This window comes from Schistocerca piceifrons, chromosome 2 (assembly GCF_021461385.2).
Source record: "Schistocerca piceifrons isolate TAMUIC-IGC-003096 chromosome 2, iqSchPice1.1, whole genome shotgun sequence".
NCBI lineage: Eukaryota > Metazoa > Arthropoda > Insecta > Orthoptera > Acrididae > Schistocerca > Schistocerca piceifrons.
This window is the reverse complement of record NC_060139.1, coordinates 826517773-826530990: the sequence shown is the minus strand read 5'-3', so window position 1 is coordinate 826530990 and position 13218 is coordinate 826517773.

Here is a 13218-nt window from a genome sequence, read left to right as displayed (position 1 = left end):
GTCTATTCCATCAAGTGGGTATTTGTATCTTGTGGATAACAGAGAGAGTGACATCTACAGTGGATGAGCAGGGGGGGGGGGGGGGTCATCAACAGCAGGAGGATAAAGTCGAAGCCAGTGCAGTTTTAATTTGTACAAGACGGCGGCTCTCCCTGGGGGCGGGGTTCCCGACCTCCTCTCCCGGTGGTGGATTGGCGAATGTCTCATTATTGACGTCACGACCCCCACTCCTCCTCTCTCCTCCCACACTTCACCTCCCCATTCACACTTAAAAATTGGCAGGAGAATGACACAGGCGGTATTGACCTGCTGGAGATAAAAGAAGTAAAGTATTCACACGGAAATTGTGTTTATTTATTTATATGTGTAATTTCCTGCTGGAAGAATATCCTAAATGTTGGTCGGGAAACTGAACTGACACTTATCCTACAGCTTTTCTGCTTCAAATACAAGTAAACGCAACTGCTTATAATTGGTAGGACAGCGGAAAAACGCTCCCGTGAAAATTAGACCTCATGACATGAAATTGGTGGTAAATTTAAGCAGTATATTGTTTATATAAACATTAATTAAATTACTTAATTAAATTACTGGAAAATGTGTTCTGTTGTTGAGATGTTGGTGTTGGACAGAGAGCAGTTTAATAAATGTATTACCTCTAAGCGTACAGCTGGGGACTGCGTTCATTGGCTACTGCATGAGGAATGGAAGAATGTGATAATTGATGAGCATAGAAGGAAACTCTTCAGCAAATAATGGTGATGCAGCAGAATTAACTGAGGATACATTTCGTGGCTTATAGAGGCTATTTCCTGTGCTGGAGCTTTCTGATATAGCCGATCAACTCACATTGGAGGATACAACTTCGTCCTATTCCATTACCTCCAGACTGAATGAACCAGAGGTACTCCCCTTGGTGTATGGGGCTCGACTGAGAAGGTTTGTAATTGGTTTTGTTCCCCTTGCCAATCGCGTGTGAGCCCTAGTCCACAATATAACTCGAAACTGACGGGTATCTGTCGTACAGCTGTGCTGGAATAATTGACTCCTACCGATCAACAGGCATAAAACTGCTGAGGAACCTGTACACAGGCACATGGTAAGTAGGGAGAGTTGCATTCTATAGAGAGAAAGATGTTGTGGCAGCTCATTTACCGCACATGTATCCATTTTTTCCGTTGTTCTCTTGGTCTGTATCAGTTGCGTGGTATAACCCGTGTCTGATTTGTACACTATTATGTATTCTGGGTGTTACTTAGAGTGCTATCTACCAGAAATCGTTAACAGCAGATCTCTCTATGCCACAGTCAACAAAGGATTTCCAACTCATGTGTGATGAACCATGTCCACCAAACAGATGGAAAACGTTTTTCGTCACCCTCCTCTAGACAAACGAAGATGCATACGAAGTGCTCTATTTCCCTACCCCATCTTCGACATAAATCGTGTCTTCAGTTTCATAGCTGTTGTGATTCTAAGTCTGTGACGGGGGTTTTCTGAAGTTCGGCAATTCTTGTGTACACATTCGCTTAACAGTTGCTGTGTTCTGTTCACAGAGTGAGTGAAGCATGGTGTGTAGTTCCACACATCAAACACCGCTGCTATACGTTTGTCTATTATCTCTAAGATGTCGTTGTTTCATGCATTTTCAGTTGTTGACGATTATTTTATAGGAGTGATGCGGGGCTAGCATAATTTCTGAACCGTAACCAGACGTAAACAGTGGGCGCTAAACACCTCTGCAACCTTATGTAGTGCATGTATCACAGAGAATCTACATTTTTTTTTACGTGTAAGGTAGTAGTTTAATCATCTTTAACTTTCTCACTATATTGACGGGACAGAAAACTTGCAGGCTCAATGTATGTTAAGTGCTGGAAATATATTTCCTGTATTGGAGTACTGACGGCTTTGCAGTCCACCACTAATATATCGGAAGCAGCGCTGTTTCAACATTATACCATTTTTAGCTGCAGAGCCATGTGGCCTTAGGAGTGTGTGTTTATGTTCTACAATCATTTTTCTATTTCCAATATCTTGTTGGTATGGATTCCAAACACAAGAACAATACTCCAGTATTGATTTGCGTTTCAAACTCCTTCCATCTAGAGCTTCATCATCCATAAATCATATGTTTCTTCTTCTTCTGAACTGTATCTCATATCACCACAAAAATCTCCAATGTATCATGCTTGTATCAACTATACAACAATAGGCTGCGATAACCATCTCAGCAGCAGGCATCTAGAGAGATCAGGTGTAATTGGTTGGGTGATGTGAGTAAGACTGGAACAGAACAGTCTTCACAGAATAGCAGTTATGGTATTGACTGAGAATACTTGTCTGTATCACTAGCGCCAATTGGTTTTGCCAGTTTGGAATGTTCCTTCACGAGGTATCAAATGTAACAGGTATAGTGCCCTCCTGCTTCTAATCAGTTCCAAGCTAAACTGCAGATATTGTTGTAAGAAGGCTAAATTAAAGACAGAGGAACAGTTACAACATGCACAGAGAGACCATCAACAACTTTGCTTACAATCCTTAGCCGATAGATTCAATGAAGGGGCAACTAATTTCAAAATAAAAGACAGAGTGCTGATATTGATATGATTAGTTTGTTGGGATGGTAATCATCAAAGGTTTTGGTGAGATCTTTCAATCTCCAACTTTATCCTACGAATGTGGAAACACTTTGTGACTCCGATCCACACAGGAAGAGAAGGCCAGTAGTACTAAAATCATACCGAGCTTAAAAAGTCTAAGGAACATAGCTTTTGCACCTCTTCTCTTTTGCTGGCTATTTCCCACGTTAAAAAAAAAGAATTTGTATTATGCGATGTAGACAGTGTGACAGGGTTTATGGCATGTCAACCTGTATGTAACACTCGCAAAGTAGCGGAGGGGGTGGTAGAGCAATGACCCTTCACTAGAAAAATCTGTTATTTAATCTCAAGTTTGTTAGTCCTTGAGGAATGCTTACCTGCCAAAATTAATAACAGTCGTTTTAACGTCCAAGACTTGTAAATTTTTAGATGTAGACCAGGATTCCAACTGGGCCGTTGCTCCACTCATTATTCTCCTCGTTTCTTCAAGGCTAGTATCAGACGTATATATACGTACGTCATCAGCAAAATTAAATATTTGCAATAGCTGTTGGCAGCTTGGTTCCCAAGGCTGCTGTATGAACATTAAAGAGAACGGGGTCTAATATCGATTCCTGTGGAAGGCCAAGAAAGGCATATCTTGGGACTATAGTTTTATTTTTGAAACGTGAGGGGACAGTCCTTGTGACGAAAAATTTACTTATCCCATATACGAAATTGTAGGGCAATCCCATCTCTAATACTTGTTACCATAATAAGGGCATAACAACATTATTTCATGTCTCTGCATTATCAGCTAACATGGACGTGACCTATTGTCTTTTGTCAAATGATCTTCGTATATCGAAACTGAACTGTGTCAAAGTATCTAATGTAGAGCTACGTTTCCAAAAGCCATTCTGACAATCTGGTGGTAGGTTATTAGTTTCGAGCCACCATTCAAGACTATTTTTAATCATTTGTTACGAAGAGTTTGCGATGCATGATGACAGTGCCATGGGTCTATAGGAGTCGATAGATGTTGTGTCCTTTCCTGGTTACTGAACTGGTATAATGGTCTGACTAGTCCTGTCTTCAGGCAATGATTCATATAACCATATTCGGTTGTAAATTTCGAACAGCCACCCTTTTGCAGATCCAGATAAATTCTGCAGTATTGCATAATAAATATTATCCACTCCTGGTGCTGTGAGTGGGCTAGGGCGATGGATAGTTATTTGTTTGTAGACGGTGAACATAGAAAATAATGTGATATTTCTTCTGAGGCACTCAAAGGTTCTAGTGTTACAGATGGGACGCTATTTTGCCTAGCAACGTGTTTGCGAGTGATTCATCCATCCTTTTGACACAGGTAATTCCATGGTCTCTATGCAGAAGAGCGTTAATACATCTCCATGTATCCCTGCCATTAGTATCTCCATTTAATTTAATACAAAATCTTGATCAGCTCTCTCTCTTCTTTTTCTTTAAAACACTCTTCACGTGGGAATCTATTTTCTTATATTGTAAGTACTTACAGACTGACTGATTTGCCCGATATTCTCTCAAAACATTTTTTTCTTATTGCAGCTGTTCTTGAACATTCTGCATCCCACCAAAACGTTGGATTTTTCAGTGGTCCTTCTAATTTTTTTTTCTTTATCAATGGGATTGTTTCAGTAGTTGCTTTGTTTACGAAGTAGAGAAATGTTTTGCAGTCATCCTCTTAAATGTTTTGTAAATCATTCTCTACGTTGTGATGTATATTTTGTTCATAAATTAGGTACTGAGTCCAAATATTCTATTCTTCCCATTGTGTTTCTTTTATTTTTCTATTATCTCTACTTCACTTTTATTACAGGTGTCATCCCAGTTTCTATTGGGAGGTGATTTGAGCCCAGTGTCTCATTCTGAACTGACCACTAACCTATGGTAGCTAATTCTGGTAAACATATGGTTAGGTCTAGCGCTGTCTGTCGTCTATCCGGATTAGATACTATAGGTGTTAGTTCATTAAGTAGTATTAACCTATAGGCTTCAATCATCTGCTCCAGATGTCACCCACGTCCATCTATACCTCCACACCCACACCCAACATAATCTGCATTAACGTCACCACACATCAAGTATGGTGGTTGCGTCTGGGTAAATATGTTTCTCCATGTTCTAGCCTGGATTCTAGTTCTGTGCGGGCAGTAATAGGAAATTAACGAGATAATGTGTATATTTAAATGAATTCTGACTGCTACAACTTGGAACTTCTCGTCCAGTGGTAGTTGTATACGTAATGTTGTGTAAGAAATATTCTTCCGGCCAAGAATCGCTACATCTCCCCATCCATCCATTCCGTTCCTTCTGATAACATCTTGTGCTGGGAGCACTTTTTGTGAAGTAGGCTTAAACAACACTTTCGAGAGTGTTTCGATGTTTTCTTCATTTCGGTGCAATTCTTAAATTTTCTTTACTTGATGATGCTGATCGTGCATACCACTGTAAAATTTTAAACATTGTCTTGTTTTGTAAGGTTTTTGATAGTTTTCCTGATTTCTTTAAATTGTTTATTTTCACCTGCCGTTGACTTTATATGCTCCGTTACAGTCAATATTAAACTAAGGATAGCATCCACTAATTTATGTTCATCGGTAGTTTGCGTCCTTCACTTGCTTACATTGTGAAATGATGGTGTGTACGGATTTGATATCATTGGTTGTATAGGTTGCTGAGAAGGTATGTGAGCTGAACGATATGCGTTCCAGTTGCTGGTGTTACCTCTTTGCGGAGAGCTCATGTTGATTTTTATGTTGCGTCTAGGAGTGTAATGGATTGCTCTCGACGGCAATTGTTGATTTACGTTCATTTCTTGATGCGTACTCCCCTTTCTATCCAGTGGATAAAATTCTGGAGTATTATTTATTCTTTACTGCATTTAAGGCGTAATGTTCATAAAATTCTGACCCATTGCATAGTGCCGTAGCTGTATGAGTTTACAATGCTACTTCCTTCATTAAAAGATATTTGTTGTAGGTAGCTATTTCATGTATTTGTTTCATTCTCGTGTATTCACGGCATGTTCTATCTGTTGCTAAGTGATTTTCTTGACAACAAATGGAAGAAGATGGACATGTCAGTGACGTGGTTTGTCCACCGCATACTTCACATCGTGTCTGTCCTCTGCATTGATTACTAATGTTGCCATAAGGTAGACATCTGAAACGTTGTCTTACAGCATTCATATTTCTACAGGACACCTTGTTCAATGAATATATACGGTCGAGTCTGGGCATCAAATGTTAATACGTAAGTCTAGATGATATTAATCCCATTCTGTGTCACACGTTTTTAGAATCGTCGTAGTTTTATAGCCTTAAATTCACTAATAATAACGTTTAATATCTCCTCTTCGCTAAATGAGAAGTCAGAGTCCCTGATTATACCTTGTTTGTCCACCATATGTCTGGGAATGTACACATTCCAAATATTTTCTTTGAAAACCTTTTCCAATACTAACTGGTTTGCTTATTCACTTTTTGTTTGTTATGTTTTCACACCTTTTTCACCAATAGCAGACTAATTAACGATATCAGATCGCATAATCGGTACTCTTGAACAAATAAGTTTACCCGCAACGATTAGATGCTGTTTGCCAATATTTCTGCCGTAACTTTCGACATACACTATATATGGACAGAAATTAGTCTTCCTATATATGTGCACACATGTATTAGTTCTGCCAGGTTATTTGTGATCCCTTCAAGGTGTTCGCTATGTCGTTTTCCTCAGTTGTCACTTGTTAATTGTGCAAGCTTTCGTGTATTTGTCTCGTGCCGTTTTTCCCAGCTCTTTTATTTGTCTTACTTTTTTCTGCACAAAACTTCATCTCCAAGTTGTCTGTGATCTCTTTTTTTGACCCGACTATAGTATTTATTATAGCAGAGGATATCTTACCTGAGCTGTGTGCAGCAGATGATATCGTTCTCTTCTATGTCATCATGTTTTCGGCCTCTGCTTGTTTTTTTCGAGCTAATACTGTTTGTTGGGAATCCATATTCATGACCTTCTCCTGCATGACGTGTATAACATTGGCGACAGTCGGCAGAGTGTTAAGATTTTCGAACACATACATCGTTGTCCCCCGCTCCGTAATCTCCACTGACCACAGCAGAGAATACACTATAGCCCTCTAAAGACCGAAAAATAAATGTTTTGTCCCTGTTTCGCTTCTAAATGAACACAGGCTACGAATTAATCGGCTGGTAACCAAAATTCCTGGGCTGTTCTTAATCAATATAAACGATTTAAAAGACAAACTGAATAATCATTTTTCCGAATGATGCTGTCACCAGAATATGATCCGATCTAGATAAAATATTTGCATGGTGCTAAAAGTGGTAATTCAACCTGAACGCCGACCGGTGTGGCCGTGCGGTTCTAAGCGCGTCAGTTTGGAACCGCGTGACCGCTACGGTCGCAGGTTCGAATCCTGCCTCGGGCATGGATGTGTCTGATGTCCTTAGGTTAGTTAGGTTTAAGTAGTTCTAAGTTCTAGGGGACTGATGACCTCAGTAGTTAAGTCCCATAGTGCTCAGAGCCATTTGAACCTGAACAATAAAAAGAGTGAATCTCTCCATATCGGTACTGAAAAAGCCTGATCAATTTCTATTACTGGATAAATGACGCGTAGTTAAAGACAGTTGATTAAACAGAATACACAGCGATAACAATTACTAAAAACTTAAACTGGAATGATTGCATAAAAATTGTACCAGAACAGTTAGATGACACAACACTTAATTCCCTAAATTGATAGCTTACACTACGCAACGTCGTTCTCTTCTAGGATATTTCTGCCCAACATGAGAACCTGACCATAAAGGATTGACTGAGGACTTCGAGGAAGTTCAAGGGATGACAGCATGTTTTGCATTAGCGCGAAACAGAGGAGATAGTGTCACGGGTATGGTAAGCGGAAGGGGGTGGTACTCATTAAAACAAAGGCCGTGTGCTTTATGGCGATATATTTTCACAATATTACAGTCACGTTCACCTCAGAATGCCAAAACATTTTACAGACTCTCACCTACTTAGAGAGGAATTGTTATGAAAAACTTTATTCTTTGGGAATATTGTAACAACAAGAAGGAGACGTCTGATTAAGAATGAAATTTATTGCGCAGATTAGTGACATAACAGTACACAAATGATCAGAGTTACAAGACTTGAGAATTCAGTAAAGAGTGAAGCCGTCAAGAGAAGCAATCATAGACACTAAACTCTGTGGTATGGAAGCAAAGATGACCTGGCTATGCTGCTGGGGATTACAGCTCCCTGCGGTTTGCAGGTGCGTGCAAAAACCTTCGACAGAGGTTGTTGGTGAGCCAAAATGAACAAGTTGCCGATCGACCATATTCCAGGTCGATGGACTCCATGTCAGGTGAACATGAGGTATGGGGTAGCAGTAATATCTGTTGTTCTTAGACGAAGGCTCGCACATTATTCGCCACCTCTGGCCAGACATTGTCCCAGTGAAATAAAGCAAATGGAGCTCTGTGCAGGAGGGGCAGTGCTTCGGACTCTGAAACCTCCATCATGTAGCGGTTGCTATTCAGATAACCTTCAATATGTAGGAGGGGAGACCACATGTTATAACCAATTTCCTTCAAAACTTGCACTTGGCTTTTGTCTTCTATTCCGCACAACAATGCAGTTTGTCCGGTTGTGATCACCACGATAGCTTCCAACACGCAAGTGGCCACTACTGTAGGACAAATTTCAGTGAGATTCGTCCGAAAAAACTACATTTGTCCACTCAGTGTGCCAGTGACTGCGTGTACGTCCCCACTGCAGTCTTAGGCGTTGGTGATTTTTGTTCACTGGAAGACGACGCAATACCATGCATGCCGTCAATACTACCCTCAGCAGACGGCGTAGAACCGTCGAAGTAGACATGTTCACAACCGCTGCATTTCTTCAATGTCAACACTATAGACAAGATGGCAGTCATTGCGCACTGCGGTCACATTGAGTGGTCCAGTACCACGCTTGTCAATGTGTACGACCCTCTTTTATTCAATAATTTTACATTCGCATCACTATCGTAACAGAGTGCTCTATACGGGCCGCATTTTCACAGCACGACAAACCCTTTTTCCAGAGACCAATCATTCTTCCCATTTCGAGGACTCTCACATGCTTATGTAGCTTCCTTTGACGTCACCAAGTTATATCGGGACTTGCTTGTGCGTTCCCATTTCGTCGTGGCTCTGCATCTTCTGAGCGTGGCGTAACACTTGCCTGTCCGGTCACACAAAAGAGACCGCAGCTGGGCCTAAGAGCAAGTCATCTCTGATCACTTATTACGGTTCCACTGTCCTATGTATCTCCGATTTTGGAGTTATTCTGCACATATCTTATAGGTGTTACAGTTTTCACAAATCAGAGCTCGCACGGTAAGCTTTAGGGCAATACTTTTTCCCCCGCTGGAATGATAGAGAAACAGTCTGAAAGTTGCTGTGCTAACCCTCTGCTGCAGAACCTATGTGTGATCTGTAGAGTAACCATTCAGATATGGATGTAGAAAGTGAAAATTAATCTCACAAGCGTAGCAGGGAACGTACATCGATCCTAATAGTCAGAGATGGCATAACCTGCAGAGCTGAAACAAATTAAGCGTAGACCTCTCGAATAAACAAACGTGCTACTGTATGAAGATGAAAAAACTTATAATTAAGGCTATAAATAGAATAAAGGAGAACCCGTAAGACAAAAATTGGGAACTTCACAACGATCTCCTGTCTATAACATAACGCCTTTAAGCAAGCAAAATATCGGCAGTAAACTCTCGCAGGAAAATAAAGCTTTCTTCAATAGAAGAGCCGTAATTAAGAAAGAAATTGTCGTACATCTGCAGCACGAATCTGTATGGAAGTAGGACTATGACCGTGGGAAATCAGGTGAACAAGAAATTGCAGTTTAAGTATAGCGCATACCATATTAATACATTTAAGAATAGTTAACTCTTTATTGGGAGAGTGAACTGTGAGGTTGCTGAAGTGCTGGTGAATTGTGTAGTTCCGCTTCCACACGCGGCCATATGATTAGCTTCTCGTTCATGTATATCTACTAACAACGTAAGACTGTGAAGGCTTCCATGAACACATAAAACGGTTTCTTGTGCTGTTGTCTTGAATAGCCATGAGAAATCTTTGATCAAGTATGCTGTCGGCGGTATGGACTCTTCGCTGTCGTACCTTAACAGTACATTGCCCAGTATACACCATCTTGGATGCTGTCTGCGCGTAATGCAAGAGACAGAATACTGCAACAATAAAACATCATGCTGTTCAAGATCTATGTGCCAGTCTCCCAGAATTGGATCGGAAGAGAAGTGAGTGGACACGAAGGATGAGAGCCACTCACGCCAGGTGCAATGCTATGATGCACAAGTGGGGTGTCTGACGCACTTTAGCCTGCGATTGTAGGCCTCAAAAGAAACTCTTCAGTATATTGTTACAGTTTGCCCTCTGCGAAAGTACCCAGCAGTGTAAAGATATTTTATTAATGCTGATCCCTCTGCTGTCAAATGTCCTCGTTCAGTAGATGTTGAACTATGATTAAACATGTCTGTTTCAATTAAAAGTCCACATTTTGTAGTTTGATTGTCCTTATTTTAGTATTATTGAATTATTAAATTTAATAAGTTGAACACATTACCATTGTGCTTAAATCCTTAAATGTAGACTGTAAACACAATGCATTTCTTAATATTTGCTGTTGTTAGCATACGATAAACACAAAAGTCATATGTCTATGGTAAGCATAACTGCAACAGGTTGCCAACATCTGGCGATATTTACTCCGGAAATATAAGGTTTTAAGCTCTTTGTGTGCAGCAACACGCTCAGTTTGGCTTCACACGTTGTAGTATCCATTACTAATGTGCCGTTTCCTTTGATCACCCAACGGCGTTTACAGTGGCTCTGTGTTCCATGTGACGTAGTCAGCGTAGGTGACTTTGTATACATTAGGATTCTGGTTTTTATCGCATCTCCTTCATAGGCATTTTAACTTTGAATTGCCGACTGACATGCCAGAATGTTGCTTCGATTGTTAAGTGAAAACCAATATTGGACTGTACATACAGAGTTGTTACAAAAGTGTTAAATATTCTGACAGGTGACAGTAAACGTAACAAGAAATAATCCGGTTAAGTGAAAGCGGAATTTGCATGCCGAAGATTCGGTACAAACTTAAGCATGTTTATGACAACTCATACAGGGTTATTACAAATGATTGAAGCGATTTCACAGCTCTACAATAACTTTAATATTTGAGATATTTTCACAATGCTTTGCACACACATACAAAAACTCAAAAAGTTTTTTAGGCATTCACAAATGTTCGATATGTGCCCCTTTAGTGATTCGGCAGACATCAAGCCGATAATCAAGTTCCTCCCACACTCGACGCAGCATGTCCCCATCAATGAGTTCGAAAGCATGGTTGATGCGAGCTCGCAGTTCTGGCACGTTTCTTGGTAGAGAAGGTTTAAACACTGAATCTTTCACATAACCCCACAGAAAGAAATTGCATGGGGTTAAGTCGGGAGAGCGTGGAGGCCATGACATGAATTGCTGATCATGATCTCCACCACGACTGATCCATCGGTTTTCCAATCTCCTGTTTAAGAAATGCCGAACATCATGATGGAAATGCGGTGGAGCACCATCCTGTTGAAAGATGAAGTCGGCGCTGTCGGTCTCCAGTTGTGGCACGAGCCAATTTTCCAGCATGTCCAGATACATGTGTCGTGTAACGTTTTTTTCGCAGAAGAAAAAGGGGCCGTAAACTTTAAACCGTGAGATTGCACAAAACACGTTAACTTTTGGTGAATTGCGAATTTGCTGCACGAATGCGTGAGGATTCTCTACCACCCAGATTCGCACATTGTGTCTGTTCACTTCACCATTAAGAAAAAATGTTGCTTCATCACTGAAAACAAGTTTCGCACTGAACGCATCCTCTTCCATGAGCTGTTGCAACCGCGCCGAAAATTCAAAGCGTTGGACTTTGTCATCGGGTGTCTGGGCTTGTAGCAATTGTAAACGGTAAGGCTTCTGCTTTAGCCTTTTCCGTAAGATTTTCCAAACCGTCGGCTGTGGTACGTTTAGCTCCCTGCTTGCTTTATTCGTCGACTTCCGCGGGCTACGCGTGGAACTTGCCCGCACGCGTTCAACCGTTTCTTCGCTCACTGCAGGCCGACTCGTTGATTTCCCCTTACAGAGGCATCCAGAAGCTTTAAACTGCGCATACCATCGCCGAATGGAGTTAGCAGTTGGTGGATCTTTGTTGAACTTCGTCCTGAAGTGTCATTGCACTGTTATGACTGACTGATGTGAGTGCATTTCAAGCACGACATACGCTTTCTCGGCTCCTGTCGCCATTTTGTCTCACTGCGATCTCGAGCGCTCTGGCGGCAGAAATCTGAAGTGCGGCTTCAGCCGAACAAAACTTTATGAGTTTTTCTACGTATCTGTAGTGTGTCGTGACCATATGTCAATGAATACAGCTACAGTGAATTTGTGAAAGCGCTTCAATCATTTGCAATAGCCCTGTACATCCCTCGACTCGAGAATTAAAACGATTTTTGCCTGCTGTCATATCGATACTGTCAAGATATCAAAATATGTGACATAAATGGCCGTATCTTCTAAGTGCATTGACTTACAAGCCTAATTTTCCTTACACAGCAAGGGATCATGTGACGTTGATTTAAACTTGACATGTCTACCCGCCTCCGACAAAAAGGAATTTCAGCAGACGGGCGGACAGGCAGTCAGATAAAAAAATAACAATATTTTTTCGTGTGACATAATTACAAATTACTAATGTTCGGATTTTTCCTTTACTTCTACTGTGAAACCTCTCTTCTTGTCAAATTTCGTGGTTCTAGGTCAAGGGAAGGTATCGTATTGGCTGTGATGAGTAAGTTTGCGAGTATCAAAATATGTGATACAAATAATCGTATCTTTCGCTTACAGTGAGGTAGAAGTTAAAAAATATTTACTAGCTAATGGTGCCATAGACCTTAGTACGTGATATACATTTCAACCTGTTACGTCTCCCCGTTCCCGAGAAGAACAGTTGTTAACCGTTGGACAGAAAGACAGACGCACAATCAGACAGACGGATAATAATGTGACCCTATAATGCTGCCGTTTATATCAATTGAGTTACGAACCCTAAAAACAAGCCCAGCAAACATGGGAACGAAAAATATGCTTTCTAAAATTTGAACTCAGGTTTACGAACACATTGGTCCCGGATATGAGCATATCAGTTGTATTAGTGTTCAGGTGACATCTACTTCTATCACAGCACGCTGTTACATAATCTTCTGAGCGTTAAGTGCCTGCTGTTAATTCTGTGGTTCGATTTGTGTTGTACTGTAGTTTTATTTGTGTATGTCATTAAAAAGTAAATTATTTATAGCTCCTGAGTATTTTAATGTCTCAAATTCTTAACAGAACATTTTCTTTGGAGACAATCCTCTACTACAGGCAGTTTGCGCTAATAACAGTATAGCCCGAGGAATATATATGCAGGAAATGAATATTTCGTATCGGCATGACGAGTGTTT